Genomic DNA, 19,613 nt, shown 5'->3' with positions numbered 1-19,613 from the left:
GAAGGCTCATTCTAAGAAATGACTGACTGCAGAAGGGAATATATTCCTGTTAAATAGCCCTATCATGCCATCGGCTCACCTCCACCTGCTTGCCCCACTCCACCACAAAGTGCCTGCTATCTCTGCTTACACTTCTCTATAAAAGAAAAGTCTTTTTTTTCTGTTCAGTTTGGGGACATTTCTGGATCTAATGTTCCAAGCATTCTCCCTTTGTTGTTTATTTGAAGTAATAAATGTCCCAAATGCTATTCTCAAAATTACAAACTTCTTTTTAAAGAGTAGTTTCTACCTACCAGTTACCAACTCATCCCTTTCCATACTCCTATATTCTGAGTTTCACACTTTGAGTTCATAAAAACTGCTCTCTTCAAGCTCACAAGCCTGTTCTAATACCCCATTCTCAATTCTCAACCTGCCTGTACTCATACCATGTATTTATACTTTAACTGCCCCTTTCATCTAATATATATCTTGGTTTTCATGAAAATAATATTTATTTCTTTTTCCCTTGTGACTTTATCTAACAATATAATCTACCAGGGCTTTAAGTCTTCATTCATTTCCTCTTCTCTTCTGTTGAGGCATTCTGATTTGGTCACAATTGATAAAAGTATCTTTCATTGCTTCTTACTCTTGGAAAAATCATAGTTCTTTTTTCACCTGGAGTTTCCTTTCAAAAAAGGTCTACTTTTCATGATCTTTTGGGATATCCAAAATATAACTTTTTATCTTTACAGGTAAATATATAGTCTACATGCTGACATTCAATCCAAAATTTTGACCATTTAAGTCAAAATGATTGATATTTCCACAGAAATAAATGAACATATGCAAACTGTTAAAGATGAGCTAATGTAATGTACAGTAATGTAATGAACATTCAAATAGCTTCTGAAAGCTTATATACTTTTATAAAGTATGATATCTCTCCACAAAGTTTTCTATATTGAACTACATATTTTATAATTTCTCCGACATCCTTAAGCAGTGGTGGCTCTATGGCAATCTAACTTAGAAGTGAATTTTTTCCCTATGTGGCTTACAAATATCCTCCTTGTAGCTATTCCACCAGATGAAAATAAATCTGTGAAACAACAAATTATTTCCTCCAGGAACTTTGTGGATTTTAAAATTTAAATGTCAGCAGACTGTGACTCAATTCCAAACCAAGACACATATTAGCAGGACAACAACCACATTTTTTTTTAATATTTGCAGAATTGTTCCTCAAATATAGGTCCACAGATCACTTATATCAGACTCACACATGGGATGTGTGTGTGAATATTTTAAATACAAATCCTTGGGCTCCACACAAAACATCTCAGTTATAACTTCCCGGGTGGAGGCTTGAAACTTGTTTTTATAATAGGCTATGCTGGGATTCGTCCCGTGTATGTTAGTGTATGATCATCACTGATCCTGAGGAATGAATTAATTTAACTCATATCTGCCACTCCCTAGAGGGTGTTAAGAGAGAACACAATCAGTGAGTAAGCTCACTATTTAGCCCAATAAAGCACATCAGATTTAGGTCTTCTGAGTTTTAAAATCCTCTACTGTCATCCATCTCAAATCCATTAACCCCTATTAACAGTAAGGACCCTAGAAGACACCCCATCGTTGCCCCCGCTTGGTAGGGTGGCAGAGACAGCCTCAGCGCCCTGCCCACCAGTTAGGGAGTAGTCATGCTTCAGGTTTCAGTCCTTTCAGCAGAAGCAATAGGTCTTTCCCTGCAGCTTTTGTACTCATACAACCCGAAGTCCTAGCCAGTCTTCCTGGAGCCCATGTCCTGAGATAAATCACCCATCCTAACATCTGTTTTGAAGATGAAATGGGAATTATTCTACTCGAAAGATACTGTAAAATTCTGCATGTTGACATCTTTAGATCCACTGGGTAAGTTTCAATCCTCTATATATCCTTTAAATATTTTTGTACAATATTGTGAGTTCCTATAAAAATTTTGCATTCCAGGTTAAGAACTATATCTGGTATAAACTTCTGAGCCTTTGAAGAGACAATTTTTATCCTATTCAACTAATTCCCTAGTCAGGCCAGTCATTTCACATGACTTAATCTAAGTTTTCCTCATTTGAAAATGATGTTTAGCTAAACTTCAGGCTTCAAAATCAATTAATTCAATTTATTGCTGTATCCCAACTCCCAAAACATAACAAAGTGGTGTATTAATATTGCTTAATTTGTATTGGAATATCCAGATGAAAGACTAAGAACATGCACTAGGGAGCAGCAAATCAGTCACCAAAATGATTTTGAAATTAATTGGATATTAAACATTTTTTAAAAATAAATCATTATAGAAAATAAAATTTTATTGGGGCATTTTACTTTTCTTGAACAAATATTAAACATGTTTAGTCACTGAATTAATAGCTCCACAATAATTTTTATATTTGGGGCAGCTAAATGCTTAATCATACTTTGCTAATTTCTTATGAGTACAGTTTGATTTAGTCATCTATTCATTGATTACATCAGGAATAACTACATAAATTGAACAATTAGTACTGGCATTTAATTTACAATAGGTGCTTGAACTTATGACCTAAGTTAATATATTGTCATTCTGTACAAAAAACATTCTTATACAATTGTTTTTCATGACTTGGCAGACCTGCTATTCTATTTGTGAATATATGGTCATCACCACATAATACTGCATTTGTATAAAGCTGGCCAAATGTGGTCAGCTAAAATGATACAGGATCTCTAGCTATAAAATGTACATAAAAAACTGCTGAAATTTTACAAATATTTATAGAAATAATAAATAACAATCATGGGGTTAAATTTAGATAATTGTTAATGACTGAGTCATAATTTAAAATCAGGTAAAAAGGTAACTTCAAGATAATACTATTTTAATCAATAAATCATAAAGAAACCCTTATGGTAAGCTAAGATAGAAAAATAGGAAGGCAAAATATTACAGCCAAGTAGAATATATGAAATATGGAAACTCCATATTATCAAAAGGGATATTCTATATGCATAATAATTTCAATCCAGTGTTTTCAGACTGGTGTGAAGTAAGTTTTCCAAGGTTACATCAACAAGAATATAACTAATAGCATAATAAAATAAGAATATTATTATTACAGTATAAGGTAGCCATTTCTTCCAGTTTTACTGATTTGCTGTTTTAATGCTTTTCAGATGATTCAACCCTAATCATTAGAAAAAGGTGATATATTTTACATCCTATCTGCAAAACATCCAAAATGAGACAGACTGCATCACTCCTTCTAAAGTAAAACTATAATATGATTCTTATACGAAGAGTGCTATTGATTAGACTTCAAAATATATTTTTTATTAAGTTTAACAGTTTCTGCAAGTAGGTGGTGAATTTGTTACTATATATATACACACACACACACACACACATATGTATGTCAATTATATTTTCATACCTAACCTTTCCCTTGCAGTAACCAACAACATAAATTTGTGAAAGGGATTATTGTAATTACGGTACAATCTACAGTAATAATTTCCCCTCTGTACAAAGCTAACTGGAATCCATATGGGGTGCCTTGTTGGAGTGAGTTTGATTAACATCCAATAAAATAAGAAAAGCAATTTTAGCTAAGTCTTCTCATGAACTTAACATGATGGATGAATAATGGCTACAAAGCAGAAGTCTAAAGCAGAGATGAAACAGTTAACATGTGTACACAAGGTGCTGATGAAATGAGGAAATAATGTAAGTGAAATAAAGAAGAAACTGAAAGTTTAATGCTAATATCTGACATAGTATGATCTTAATAAACATTTTCAAATAATAAAAAGAGTCTTATTAATTTGGGAATTGGCAAGAAATAAGAAAGACAATGTGATCATAAATCTTTATGCACTGAGGTAACAGCATAAAAGCATAAAAATTTAAAATGAGTAATTGATAAATTAGGCAGTTAGTAATAAAATACATATATTTTCACTTAAAATAAAATGTATAAAACATCTGAGGCATAAAATATAATATCTGAAAATCAATACAAGTTCATTCACCATACCCTCTTCCATTAAATGTAATTTCTACTTTCATTTATCTTCCTTTGTCTCTCAGTCTCATCAAACATCTTAAAAATCAGTACATGTTTAAGGTCTCTACTTTCCTCTTTCCTATTCACTTTTCAATTACTGCAAAAATTTTCGTGGCCCTCCACACTTACATTTCCCGCTTCAACACTGATGTTTTCGAATCTACAGCTTCAGCCCAGACCTCACTATTGGGTGTCTGACCTACATTTTCAGTTTAGAGCATTATTAATACAAAAAAATTAACATAATACAAATATAACTAAACAACCTAATCACCATTTTCCTTCTATCTATATTTTATAGCTATTTCTCCTGTCATTATTAAAGTTCAATAATACTATTCTCTTCTCTTCTTTTCACTTTCCATTAGTCATATTTCTTAAATACCTATGTTTTTTTTTTCATTCATTCCATTAATCTTGTTTTAATTCATAACTTCTCTAGGATTTTCTATTTTCTGGACTTCACAAAAATTCAAGCTCTACTATCAGACTGATTTTTTAAAAGACATAATGACCATATTCCTCCCTTAAAAAAATCTTTATCTATCTATACTGCCATCATGAGATTTTGGATAAGACTATTTTTAATTTCTATTTGCATAGTGAGTAAAGTGTAATAGTTGCTTTGTAATCTTTTTTTCTTTTTTTCAGTATTATTATAATCTCATTGGTACTCACAGTTCAGTTAAATCTGGGGAAAATTAAAACACATATACAAAAGCTCAGGTTGTAACAGGACAGGCATTGCCAATAATGGCAAAAACTTTGCACTGGCAGGAACATTTGCTCTGTGGACATTTTACTGCAAAAAGGCTAAGAGGGAGGAAGATATTAGTAGATATGCATTGTGCCAAATGTGGTAAAATCAATATAAATTAGGATGTAATACATGGTAATCTTGTTATTTGGATAGTTACATGGGTAATTATTTTACTCCTATCTCTCTATTACTAGTAATTCTCTTTTTCATTCATTCAATAAGTACTTTCATGGATTTCCATTATTTCTTAGGCACTATTCTAAGCATGGAAATGCATGAGGAAGACATTCAAATCAAGAGTAGAGGATTTAATGGAGTAGAATCATAAAGATACAGGAATAGGATAAGGTAGAGAAGATCATTCTAGCTAGAGGGAGTAGAAAAGGCTTTCAGTAGCAGTGTCTGGTGTGCACAGTAAGCAGAAAGACCAGTGTGGTTGGACATAAAGGGAAGTCAAAATAACTGGCTGAGTTTTTGATTTGCTGGATTAAAGCTTTAGAAGACTAGCCCTAAAACTGAATGACCGAGGAATTTGAAGAGTCAGACACTTCTTCTTTTAGCCCGTATGTCCTCAGATATAACTGAAGATGACCTAAATAATCAGCCATTATGATTTTAAAAGAAGAGTGCCAGAGGGACCCTTAAACGCAAACCTTGGATGTGAGAATTATAATGGAGGGGTTTATCTTAGTGAGCTGGAGAATTTCGTTGTTTGAATGCTCCAATGTGTAAATCTTCCAAATCTGTGTGCATCAAATCATTTATAATTCACTCTTTTAAAATATTTCTTCCCAGAATAACTCTTCCTCCTTCTGTATCTTTGAGAATTCTACCAGTAACTCAGGATAGAGTATTTTCAGTCATATTTTACTCTTCCTACGTAAACTGTTAAAACATCATATCTTACTGATTTCAACAGTAACACTGTAACAAAGAAGAACAAACCTGTCTCCATATTGGATCTGTTCCTTTAGCTGTAACCCTGTGCTCTGTTGACTGTGCTTAGCCATGTTGGCTCTGCACCTTTGTAAAACAATGTTGCCTATAGCATGAAATATACATGATAGCCCATTATCTAGGCTCTGCCTCCCTTTAAAGGTATAATGCTTTTCCACAAGTTGCAACAACCAGCCACACTCCCTCCCTTTTTAATATAAAAGAAGCCTGAATTCTCACTCAGGTAAGATGGTTCTTTGGGACCCTAGTCTACCATGTTCTCAGTCTTCCACCTTTCTGAATAAAATCGCTATTTCTTGTACACACACCTTGTGTCTCGATTTATTGGCTTGTCCTGAGGTAAGCAGTGCAAACTTGGACTTGCTAACAATATTCATTCTAATATATATATTTTAAATATAATTCTTAATTTTAGGAATAGATAAGGGCACATATAATCAAGCTTCATGATCACACATTAAATAATTTTATAACCAAAATATAAATAGCATACCATTCACTGTTTTCTGTGAAGTATTTCCTTCTCTACACATCAGCTAATACTCCAAGGCACTCCAGCAAACATATCTGTGTTTCACAAAGGATTGACCTTTTGTATAACTGGAGTAGATTTCCACAATACGCTGTGAAAGCTCTTAAAACTCAAAATAATGTCAGGCGCTGCCTCTCCTAAGTGTCTGAAATTGAACCACAAATATTTGGCTTAAATGACATACTTATGCAAACAAATGCCAATATATAGTGACATGAGGTTTTTTTTCCCTTTATGACTAGCATTGACCATGAGATGGAAAGTTTGATAAAAGAGATGTCAATAATCGTATTTGGAGAGCACTGCCTCAGGAGGGTAGACCTTAGAGAGTAGTTGGGTGTTATACATTAAGCATCCAGAATAACATAGGCAAACTTAGGACTGTGGGGGCCTAATTATCAGGAGAGGACAGCAAAGTTTTAAGTAAGTTTTACTTAAAATTATTTTAGCAGAACATATATTAAAGCAACTCTTCTTTGAATATTTCTTTTCTGTTTATTAAAGTGATTTCCACCAGTAAGATAGTGTGACTTTAAATAGGCAAGTAGTTCTATATGAAGGTTTTAAGGGAAGATTATTGGTTTCGAGAGGCATGTAGAGATCTGGGTTATCAATTTTATCATCTTGCATTTACCAAAGTGGCTCTGGAGATGGGGACACAAAGATAGCTATGAGGGGATTCAGTGGAACTCTCTGAAGACAAGGATTGACCTCTACCTCCAGTGAAGCAGAGAAGGGAATGCTGAAGAGACGGGTATTCATATGAATATTTAAGCATGCCACATAACGTGATATTATAGACAATGTTCCTACAATTTGTCTTTCTTTGCCTCGTATACTGTAAGCTTTGTGACCTGCACTTTAAATTATTTGCCCTTTCTGGAGATTTATGCTTAAGATAAAATGCTGCTTAGTTATACGGTATGACATTGATTTAAAAATCCCTGTATTTCAAACTTTCTCCTTTGAGCACTTTTTATTACAGTATATTTTTAAAAATGACTCTGCTGCCTCTGCATAGTACTGTTTTGTTATAACAAGGTTTTTGTACATGATTTCAAATTAAAGTCACTTTAAAAATTGATTCTAGTTCCCAGCGACAGTTCATGCAATTAAAAATAAAGTTCCTATAGTTCACACAGGACTGATACTGTAAAATGCCCCCTTAAGCATCAGGTCTTGTTTATTAATACCTGTTTTTCATTTAATAGACAGCTGTTATGACAACTTCAACATCAATGCAAACAACAGACAATTGTGTATTACTTTATGGACATCGCCACGAGTGTGTGTGCATACGTGGGTGTGTGTGTGTATCTTATAAATGCACATATTCATGGAGGTTATTGTGTACAAATTTTATTTGGAAGGATTCTACCTTGGTATGAGCAGGCAGTTTCAAATTTTCCATACTTCATAAATCATTCATACATTCACATCTTGTCCATTTCTGTTTTGTTTATTTAGCACTGTGATGTGGTGATGAGCATTATTGAGAGGAAAGAGGTTCTTTGTCAAAGGGGGACAAGTTGTGGAATAAAAGGTTGCAATCATAACTTTGAGTTTCTTCAAAAGTAGAGATGAATCCAAATGACTTCACTGTCAAGAGAGTGATTACCATGAGAACTAAGTTCCATTTGTGACTGGACTTAACATTACAGAAAGCTTATGATCATATTAGGGTGTTTTCCATTTTTAGTTCTAATCAATCTTGCATTGGTAGTTTTTTGTGCTAATATTAGTCAAGTTAAGCCACAGTAATGAAAAAATGATTAAATAACATTTCTCAATTGTTTAACACTAAACTTGCTGATCTTCTTTTGAAAGATATATTTTTTTAGGTGTATAATAACCCCTAGAATGTTAAATAATGTCTCAATGAATGACTATGATTTAGATAAGGCCAAAATAATTATGCTTAACAATGATGCATCATCAAAAATTCTTTTAAAACATGCTAAGAAGGACTGTTGCCAATAGAAGGAGAAATAAGCCTTTTTCTTCTTTAAAGAATATAGATGAAATTGGCTTCTGTATCACACAGAGAGGGTTCTCAATACATGTGATGTGTTATGCCTCTGTCTCTACTACTTACTGTAATGTCTATTGAATATCTTAATACATTTTTGTGAGTTCTTATCAAAACAATAATAATAACATAGAATGACAATCATAAAGATTCCATGCAGGTAATAAATATAGTAACATTTCTTTCATTTTTTTGCTTTAATCTTAATCAGTGAATTAAATTTTATATAAAACAATACACTATGTAACTTGTACCCAATGCAATTATTCTTCTAAAGAAAATTCTAAATACAACAATACAAAAATAATTACAAACTATATTAAATAACATGATAACTATTTTACTCAAATTAGATATTCTTATTATTCTAAGAAGCATAGTGCTATTTTTACTTTTTAAAGAACTTACGGGGAAGAAAAGAGAAGATTGTAGCTTCTTCTTGAGAAAGATTCTTAAGGCACAGAGGATGAAAAATATTGTCCAATACTGTTGCAATGTCTAGAGTAAGGACAAAGCATACCTTTGGCTAGGGTCCCATTCATAATATCTAGCTAATCTTAATAAGGTTCCTATTGTTTTTTAAAAATTGATTAAAGAAGATAGAAGGCAGAATAGTGTAACAATTTACAGCAAATAATTTAGCCACATAAGCAGGGTTAACATTCTTACCAGAGCTATGTAATGCCGAGTAAATTATGAAATCTTTCTGTGCCTCAGTTTATCTATATAAATGGGATAATAATATCATTTATGAGAATTAATTACAAATGACTGATATTACTATTATAATGAAATGATGACTGAATGCAATTTAAGGAAATGGAGAGGTCTGGTACTGCATATGTTTTCAGCATGTATATTAATAACTAGTTACCCATGATTCACTCTTGCATATGAGTTGAAATACTCATGGAACACAGAGATACATAAAGTAGATTACTGAATCAATGAATATTGATAAATAACTCTCCAGAAGGTTATCCACCAATTATGTATATGGACAGAATCATGAGTTGAAAGAGTGATATCAAGAAGAAAGTCTGTAGATTTCTATTCATGCTTTCTGCATATGTAGCCTTTTTACCTCAGAGATCCTGAACTGGCCAGGGCATTTTACACACATGCTATATTTCATCAATACGTTTCTTTCCACATCTACTCAGGGACTAAAATCACCAATGACACAAAGCTTTACATTTTTTCCCTGATTTTATTTTCAAAGTACTTTAGGATATAGGATGAAAGTAAGTACTATCAATTTATGTATTTAAACATTTTATACCCTAAAAAGACAAGACCAGTGAAGAGGAAGAATAGTGTAACAAAACTTAAAGATGTTAGCAGTTTTTAAATTGGGCTTTGATTTCAAAGAACCCAGAGTGAACAGAGAACCATGTAGCACAAGATTAGCTCACACAGTCCCACCACCCCTCAGAGCTGGCACTAGTTGCTGACTGGCTTCAGTCATTTTTTTAATAACTGTCATATCATTTTAATAAGTAAAAGTGGACTTAGATTGTTAGAAATTGATGGGAACTGCTATGGTCTGAATGTGTTCCCTCTAAATCCATATGTTGAAATCATTATGCCCAATATCATGATACTAGTAGGTGGAGCCTTTGGGCGGCCCTCATGAATGGGACCCTATGCAGATCCCTATCCTCTTTGCCCCGTGAAAACGCAATGAGAAGTCGGCAACTCAGAAGAGTGCCCTTACTCGACCATACTGGTACACCTGTCTTAAGACTTTCAGCCTCTAGGACCGTGAAAAATAACCTTCTGATTTTTATGACCTAACCCAGTTTGTGGTATTTTGTTACAGCAGTATGAACAGACAGCATGAAAGGAATTTTGCTTCTTCTCCTCGCTATGTCTCTAACAGTTTTCATGGTATAACAAAATAAAGTTTCCGATAGAAATCTACTGCCAATAAAATTAAATGTCAGGTAGCATGAAAGCAGACATATAACTGGTGAGGTCCCCACTTTATTTCTTCAGAGGCTTTCAGATAAAAAAATCCTTCATAAAGGTATCAATTTGAGAAGAAGATAGCAATGTTCTGATAGCAAAATGAGAGTAATCATAGTCCCGGCTTCCTAACTATAATGAACGCAGTTAGCCTTTTTGATAAAAAAAAAAAATTTTAATGTGACTTTTACTATTATAATATTAAAATTCATTGCTAATAATATCTTCCCATTCACTTCGTTTTTTAAAAAAGGAAGATTTTGTCATGATATAAAGGGGAGAAAAAGAAAAACAATTTATAGCACAATCATGCCTAAATTCTCAGAAATGATTATCCTGATAAACATAATAAAGCAGTCAGCTGCTTAGATCAACTTATAAGTGAAATAGTTTATTTTAAAAAGGCATTTTGTACAGGAAGTGCAAGAAAATTTTAAAGCAGAAGTATGGGTGGACATTAGAAAATAGCTGCTTGGGAAAAGTAATAAAATATCAGATTTATTTGTATGTAATAAGAAAAAGAAGAGTATAAGCTTAATTTAAGTCACAATAACATACTAAACAAATACCTGCGAAATCAAGTTGGAGAAGGAACATGAAGTACACTATTTGTGCAGATGACATGGATCTTATTTATAAGTTCAGTGACAAAATAATTCTTGATGTTATGAAGTACACTGGTAAAATGATGAAGTAGCACAGAAAACCTATCCTCTGTTTTGAAACCCCACACTACCCTGAGAAACACATGCAGCCTCTAGTAGTTAAAAAAGACCCTGGGGACCATATTGTTTGATAAGTGATAAGGAATGGAGAATGAGTGGATGAAAAGCTATAGATCGTTTTTACGGAAGTGGTGGGTGAAAGGCTAAAAATAGTTTTTATGGAGAACTCTGGCGAGAGTATCAGAGAAAGATGGAGAAAAAGTAAACACCACAAAAACGCATAGAAGAGTCAATACACAATTTTCAAAACATTAATATTTTATCATTATACCACAAATGTTTAAATATGCAGAAATAACAAAAATGAGAAATATTTTGAAAATTCATGAGACTGAACGATATTGTCACAATGTATATGTCTTTGCAAATTTAGTATTTCCTGTCCAAATAAATCTCAAAAATCTTCTTAGTCTTAAGTATAAAACATTTTGCAATTAGATTAAATTTGCTTTCATCTCAAAGTCACATTTTATTCCAGCTCCTTCTATAAAGAGTGTCAAAACATTCTATACCATGGCTTTATACCAAAAAGTTACAGAAAACTTAAAATCAACTAATCATAATTTTAATAGCATCCAAATAAGAACAACACAGTTCTAAATCAGTATGTGTAAGTATATCCCTTTATATATGCAGTAGAACTGGAAACTGGAAATTTCTTGAAAATTAATATTGTTTTTAAACAACATGTCTATGAAAAACCATAGACATTTTCTTCATCTTAATATGACTGATTCCTCATTTTCCTTGAATATTCAGAAGACCTGGTTAAATTTTTTGCATGTATCTGAAAATGTTAAATTATTTTTAACATTTCAATTTAAACTACCTTTGGATATTTAATTACTGTTGGTAGAATAAAATTATTATAACAAAACTTAATAGTGAATATAATATTTTTAAAATTATACTTGAGTTAGCAATTTTATTCCTTTGTATAGGAAAACCTGTTAAAGTCTTCTGCACTAATTATGAAATTCTCAATCATTCAAAGGATTGTTCTTAAAGATATCAGTATCATAGATAACATTCCTTGACTTGTGAAGTTTTTCAATGAGATTTGTGGATACTAAATGTTGTACATGAAGAGGGCAATGGAATGCCAAAACACCTGATACTACTTTTTCTGTTTCTGATCAATTCAAATGGTGGTTCTTCTCTGCACAGAAATATTGCTGAAAAAATATTTTTTAAATGTTTCTGAAACATATTCTAGTATTTCAAATATTAAAAATAATGTTTCCTCTTAGACTTTTTACTTCCTTATGGACATTACAAATTCTGGCAGTAAAGCTTCATTTTTCAAGCAAGATGCTTTCATCAACTGGTAATGAAAATCTGCTTGACTAGAGCTTATTATATAGTTGACACATATTTGACACAAAACTGACACTCAGCTGACATTATTTGACACTCATTTGAGAACTTTCACTCTCTTATACATTCTTCTCTAACACTGTCATTGCTTAATGGAATAAAATTAATTACTTCATTAGATTTTCTCTGATAATTATCCTTCTTCAGCTGAAAAAGTTTTTTTTCAATATTGTAAGATTTCTAGTTCTGTTTTTCATATCTTACATTATTCTGAAGAAAACTAATCCTCATCCTTCAGATGGTAGAAGGATCTTATGCCTTTTCCAACTTTTTAAGCATATTTCCTTGCAAAATATTTAATCTTTCCCTCTAATTAAAAAAAAGATAGAAATGCAGGCATGTTGGTAACTGTGTATTTGTTAATAAAATTATAAAGCCTATTGGAAGTATCAGTTGAAATATTGTTCATACATTTTTTTCTTATAGTTTCATTTGTAAAATGAAGACTAATTTTTTCCTGTATATATTTTTTGAATCTCATAAATGCTGCAACTACAAATAAAAACTGATATAAGTGTTTTGTGTTGGCAATAAAAATATATAGGCATCTCTGCCACTGTAGAAGTGATTATCCCTAATAGTGAGCACATTCTAGTATATAACAAAATTACAGCTTCCCTTGATTTATATGATACTTGCTTTCCTTTAAAAATCACTGTTTATTAAAATCTACAAAAAATTACATTGTTAATATATGACAGAATTGCTGCTAGGCACAGATAAATACAAAGAGTTTTCTCTTAGATTAATGTATGGCTGTACACTTAAAAGTTGCTTGGGTGGAGGGTATAGCTCAGTGGTAGAGTGCATGCTTAGCATGCACAAGGCCCTGGGTTCAATCCCCAGTACCTCCATTAAAAATAAATAAGTAAATAAAAGCCGAATCATCTCTCTCCCTCAAAATAAAAGTTGTTCAGGAAGTGAAAATATATCTTTTTTAAGGAATATCTAAAGAAATTCAGCAACGTTTGATTCTGGTCAAGATAAGAGTAACATAGACTAGATTTAACTTTCTGAAGTAATTTTAAAAATGGTCAAAATATATTTTAAAATAGTATTCAGATATCTCACATCAAGTAGCCAGTGCTATGATTCCTGAGAGGGGAAATGAATGAGACAAACCCTATGAAAACGCCAGGAAAAGTTTTGTAGTTCCAGGGAGGGAGGGGAAACATGGTGATCTCTCTGAGTTGAAGAGATGGAGTTGAGAATCTTGGAAGGACAAGAATTTTAGAGTTTGCAAGTTGGAGTATTGAAGAACAGACTGCCATTTGGAGGGAAGGACAGAAGGAAGGAAATGAGAGAGAGAGAGAGGGAAAAAGGGTGTGTGTGGGTGTGGTGGGGAGAGCGAAAGAGAGAGATCCAGGCATGGAAATCTGGAGTATTCAGCCACTAATAATCACTGCACTTATGCAACAAAACTGAGCCTGGGAAATGAACCTCATGAAATAAGCAGAGGGAATGATTCCTGGGTCTCACAAAACCCAGAAATAGTTTCTGCTTCAACCAGCCATACGGAAAAACCTAATAATTCAAGACTATTCAGGACAGATTTTCCTTAGAAGTGGTGCAAAACTAGCCCTACATGAACAACTGCTTTGGTTCCATCCAACAAAACTTAAAAGCAAGACTCAGATGGATCAACTTTTTTTCAATTACAACTTAAACCCTGCCCCAGAACAAAGTGAAATTCACAACGTGAATTGTGAATGGCATGCAATAAAAAGTTATTACACATGCAAAGAATCAGAAAAACACAAATTCATAGTTAATAAAATACCAATCATTAAAAACAAACTGAGAAATGACAAAGATAATAGAATGAGGAAATAAAGACATAAAAAGATTATTAATGTATTTCGTATGTTCAAAATGCCAAAGGAAGGATTGAGCATACTAGACATATGTAAAAATATGTATATATGGCCTGAAAATCTTCTAAAGATGAGAAATATAATATCACAGATGAAAAATTCACTGAGTGGGATTAACAGCAGAGTAGAAATTGTAGAAGAAAAAGATAGAAACTTTAAGATATAGTAATAGGCATTTTCTGAAATCAAAAACAGAGACAAAACATAGTGAAATAAAAAATGAACACTGTTGTGAGTTGTGGGACAACTTTAAGCAGCCTAATATAAACAGAGCCCAGGAAAGGGGTGGTACAGGAAAATATTTTTAAAAATAACACTCACATATTTTCTGAAGTTAATGAAAAACAGAAATTCACAGATTCAAGATACTTGACCATTCCCAAACATTAGACACATGAATAAAATTAGAAGGCAAATCTTAATCAGGTTCCTTAAAATCAATGATAAAGAGAATATTTATAAAGCAGCAAATAGAAATAAACATATTACACGCAGGGGAACAAATTAGATTGGCATCATACTTTATGTTATAAGAAATGCAGGCCAAAATAGAGTGGAGCAGCATTTTAAAATTACTTAAAAACAAAATAGCTATTGACCTCAAATCATATTAATAAAAACAAAAAATCTCTTTCAAAAATAAAGGTGATATAAATGTTAGACATAAAAAAAACCCCTGAAAAATAGAAGAAAGGTCTCAAGCAGTTTTACCTCAGCTTCCTTTTTAAAAAAGTAGAAAAAGAAGAGCAAAATAAACACAAGTAAGTGTAATTAAGGGAATAATAATTATCAGAAATAATCAATAAAATACAAAAGAGAAAATAGGAAAAAACAATGAACTAAAATCTTGTTCCTTGAGAAGACTACAAAAAATGATATACATTTAGCCAAAAAGAGCAGGAAAAAAAGAGGTAAAAATTACTAATGTTAGATATGATATAGATAACCTCGCAATAATCTCTGTAAATTTTGAATGAATAGTAAAAATCTATTATGAATGACCTATGACAATAAACAACAATTTAGGTAAAATGGATAAATTCTATGAAGGATACAAATTACTAAAATCCAGGATGAAGTGGTTTTACTGGAGAACTTTACCAACATTTAAATGAGAAATAATTCCAATCTTACAGAAACTTTTCCAGATAATTGAAGAAGAAAAATTTCCCAACTCATTTTAGGGATCAACATCATCCTTGTTTCAAAATCAGATGAAGATAAATAAACTTTCCGTGCTAAATCATGACCTTCTCATGAACATAACTGGAAAAATTCTAACAAAATTTCAGCAAATCAAGTTGTGTGTGTGTGTGTGTGTGTGTGTGTGTGTGTGTGAAACCACATGCATAAGTGGGGTTTATCCAAGAAATGTAAGTTTGGTTTAAACACATGTAAACAGGAAGAACAGCAAGTTAACATAAAGATAGCTATCTACAAGTCAATGAGAGAACCCTGGGACAGATTCTTCCCTCAGAACCTTCAGAGGGAACCAGTACTCCTGAGAACTTGAGTTTGGACACCCAGCCCTCGTAATCACATGAGACATAGCTTAAGATGAATTTCTTTTGTTTCAACCACCTAGTTTGTGATACCCTAGCAAACTAATATATTATGAACAATCTAATAACTATGACAATAAGCTGCCTTTATTATAGAAATTTAATTTTGTATTTGTACAAATTACATACTTGTAATTCAGACATGTGAGCAATCCAATTTCTAATACCTGAAAATAAAAGAAATCAAATGTATCCTGAAATAAAAAAAGTTAAAAATATGTCTTGATGATATTTTGATATATATATAAAGTGATTTAATTTCTTAGATAAGAGAATTTCAGTAGGAAAGGAGAATTAAACCCTGTAATGATTTCAATAGTGATTACCACCTCAGTATGAGGGACTGTCTTTCCATTCACACTGGCCAAGCTGGGATCCAGATTGGGGATATCCGTTGGGAATTCTATTGCCTAGAGCATGGAATCCAGCCAGATGGCATCATTCTTGATAGTAAAAAGGATCAGTTGGAAAATGCAAACATAGAGTATATGAAAGCATCTTTCAATAGCTTATTTTGTGAGATAAGATCTAGGAAGCAAGAGCCCAGAGCATGTTTCATGAACCTGGAACCAACTGTCATTAGATGGGATTCGTACAGGGAAGTACCATTCACTCTTCCACTCAGCGAAGTTCCTTTGTGGAAAGGAAGATGCTGCAAACAACTACATCCCAAGTCACTAACCTCTGAGGTTGGAGATCATCAACCTTGTGCTTTGACAGAATCTGAAATCTGGCATGTGACTCCCTTCTCCTTAGACAAGGCCATGCCTGAGTGCCTGGGATCCTGCAGGATACCTCCCAAGCATTACCAGCATTATCTACCACTAACATCATGGCCACTAAAGCTGTCACCAGATTTGTTGAAATATAAATTACAAATAACACTGTGTAAACCTAGGGTGTACAAGGTAATGACTTGGTGTAGATATATATTGTGAAATGATTATCACAATAAAGTTAGTTATATATGTGTTAACACATCCACCATCTCACATAATTAACTTCTTTATGTGTGTGTATGGTGTGAACATTAAAGATTAACTCTCTTAGCAACTTTAAAGTATTGAAATATAGAATATTGTTAATTATAGTCACCATGCAGTAGATTAGAGCTCCAGAACTTATTTATCTAACTAAAAAATGCTTTTAAAGATTATTTTCTAAACTGTCCCAAGGATGGTTCAGAGTTAGTACAGTTCTATATGTCCAGGAGATAAATTAATCAATTACATTCAATGGATGCTTTTGGGTTTTAAGGGCTTAAATCTCTTACAGAACCCCATTGAGAAGGGCTGATTTGAATATATCCTCTATTTGGAGATGTCCTTGATTTTTTCTAGGTTATAAGCACTTTCTTGGCTCTGCCACTAAAGTCTGATGATTTCATATTATGGATGATTGACAAAAATACTAACTGTTCTTTTAGGTATTTTATTAAATTTATAAAAGAGTTACCTGCACTCTTAAGTCTCTGAATTATATTCTTTTATAATCATGGGACTACTGATAATTTAAATTATATATTTAATTCATTAGCTAATGCACATATTTTCTAACAAAAGGTAAAGATAGAAATTTCAACAATTCAAACGATCCTTTTATTCACAGAGGCACACCTTTGTATTTGCTCTATCTTAAAGGCATATATTTGGCCTCTGCGTATCCACTGTATAAATTGATCAGTTGAATTCCCTCCTATTCCTGGCTTTTCCTAAGGAAATACGCATGCTTAATAAACAAAGAGTGTATCAAGGAAAAACCAAGTACATGGTTAGACTGTAATTTTTGTACTATAATGCTTTTACGCTGAGTTGAAATAGTTGTTATGGTCTGTCCTTGTGTTCCCATTAGCATATACTTGACATACAGTAAAGAACAAAAAATTTAAAACCTCAGTCACCTTGCTAATACTCTGAAAATGTGCAAGCACTTTTTTTTTTAACATAAGGGATGTGCAGTCAGCTTTCCTGCAATGGCAATAATCCTTTGCATCTTTTTATTTTTAATCTTATTCATACACTCAAGGTTATGGTCCATTGTGCCAGGTTTGTAAAGGGAATAATGATGGATATGAAGAAATTTATCCTGGCGTTCTGATTAATACTGTTAAAGGCTGTCTCACAGAGCCATTTAATTATTTGAAAGTGTGTGTATGCACGTGTGTGCTGTGTCTATCAAAATTGCCAATATGTCTTCACTAATCCTCCATGTCCCTTATTAAAAATAAACCATTTATCCACAGAGATGTAAACAATATTCCAATGTAGTTTTCTAATGCTTGTGTAATTTATTTTAGCATAGGAGAATAAACACTACTTTGCATAGAGTAATGCTGGCCTGATATATTTAGGATATTTGAATTATAATATTGACTTTACTATAATTTGGGGATGTCCTTGATTCTTTCTAGGTTATAAGCATTTTCCTGGCTCTGTCGCTAAAGCAGTTACTTTTGGGATCACAGTCTACACTTTGCCACAACAACAGGGATCACCTAGCAAGCTCTCCAAGGGTGTGGCATGGTCTCTGCTTGAGCAAACCAAGATCTATATCCTTGCTTTCTCCAAATAGATGCTTCCCAAATCCAAATCCCTTCTCCTCTCTACATGTAATACTATGTCCCAAGATGTAAAACAATTAAAAATAATTTTCTTAATAAAATATGTATGTGAAAGTTTTGTCTGACTAATTTTTAATTTGGAGAGCTTTTGTATTGATCCCTCAGTTAAAAAGAAGCAAGAAGAATACTACAATTGGTATAATGAGCGAAAATCTGATAGGAGAGGTTTGGAAAATGAATAACTTCTGTTTATGACTGTGAATTAAACACATGGGAACTCATTTTTTGTTGTTACAAAAGTTGTATGTGCAAGATAGAATTACTTGTACTATTATGACTGTTTCTTTGCTTTTTCATTTTTTCTCCTCAGTGACTTTTGCTCAGTAGAGGTTTTAATTTTCATAAGCAAATTTTATACATTTTCCCCTCTGTTTTAGTGTTTCCTCTATGAAATCTTTACCTCCCCAAAATATTCTTCTGTGCTTTCTTATAGAAGCTTTACAATTTTAGCTTTTCTATTTAAGTTTATAACTCAAAATTTAAGTAGCAGTTGTTCATGTTGTGACACGGAATATCAAGAACCATTTCCCCTTTATGAATACTATCCGGTTGCGACAACACCATTTGCTAAATAAACGCTTTCATTTTCTCATATAATTGTCTTTTTCTTTTTTGTCAAAAATCAATTTACCATATATGTGTGGGTCTAGTTCTAAATTCTCTCTTCTGTTAGAACAAAACAACTTGTACAATGTTTAATTTGTAATAATAAAAAGCTAAAAAAATTCAAATATATATTAGTAAGAAAGGGATATGTGGTATAATCATATAATGGTATACAACTCAACCAAAACAAAGAAATAAACTATTAATACATGTACAACATGGATGCATTGCAAAAGCACTGTGTTGACAAATAATCTAAACACCAAAGAAAGCAAAGAGAGTGATTTCATTTGTATAAAATCAAAGAGAGGTAAAATTAATCTGTAGTATTGAACAGAATAGTAGTTGCCAAAAAAGGGTTGAGGATTGAGTAACAGGGGGTTAATATCCCTATCTTGACTGGGGTATTGGTTACACAGGCATATATCTTTTCCTAAATTCACCAAATTTTACATGGAGTATCTCTGCATTTTTATATGTAAAATTCACCTTAAGTAACAGAAAAAAAAATCTAGGGACCAGAAAGGGAGCAG

At 32.6% G+C, this 19,613-nt stretch overlaps 1 long non-coding RNA gene across 1 annotated transcript in view; it reads left to right on the top strand.

The window, feature by feature from the left end:
- LOC135322097 (uncharacterized) overlaps nucleotides 1–18,485 on the top strand; it is a 37,326-nt gene extending 18,841 nt beyond the window's left edge. The window contains exon 3 of the long non-coding RNA XR_010382408.1: nucleotides 18,265–18,485. This is a non-coding gene — a long non-coding RNA (uncharacterized LOC135322097). The remainder of the gene's footprint in view (nucleotides 1–18,264) is intronic.
- Nucleotides 18,486–19,613: the final 1,128 nt, after the last annotated feature.

This window comes from Camelus dromedarius, chromosome 1, assembly GCF_036321535.1.
Source record: "Camelus dromedarius isolate mCamDro1 chromosome 1, mCamDro1.pat, whole genome shotgun sequence".
Classification (NCBI taxonomy): Eukaryota; Metazoa; Chordata; class Mammalia; order Artiodactyla; family Camelidae; genus Camelus; species Camelus dromedarius.
The sequence above is the reverse complement of the archived record's forward strand: the minus strand, read 5'-3'. Positions and strand labels throughout refer to the sequence as shown.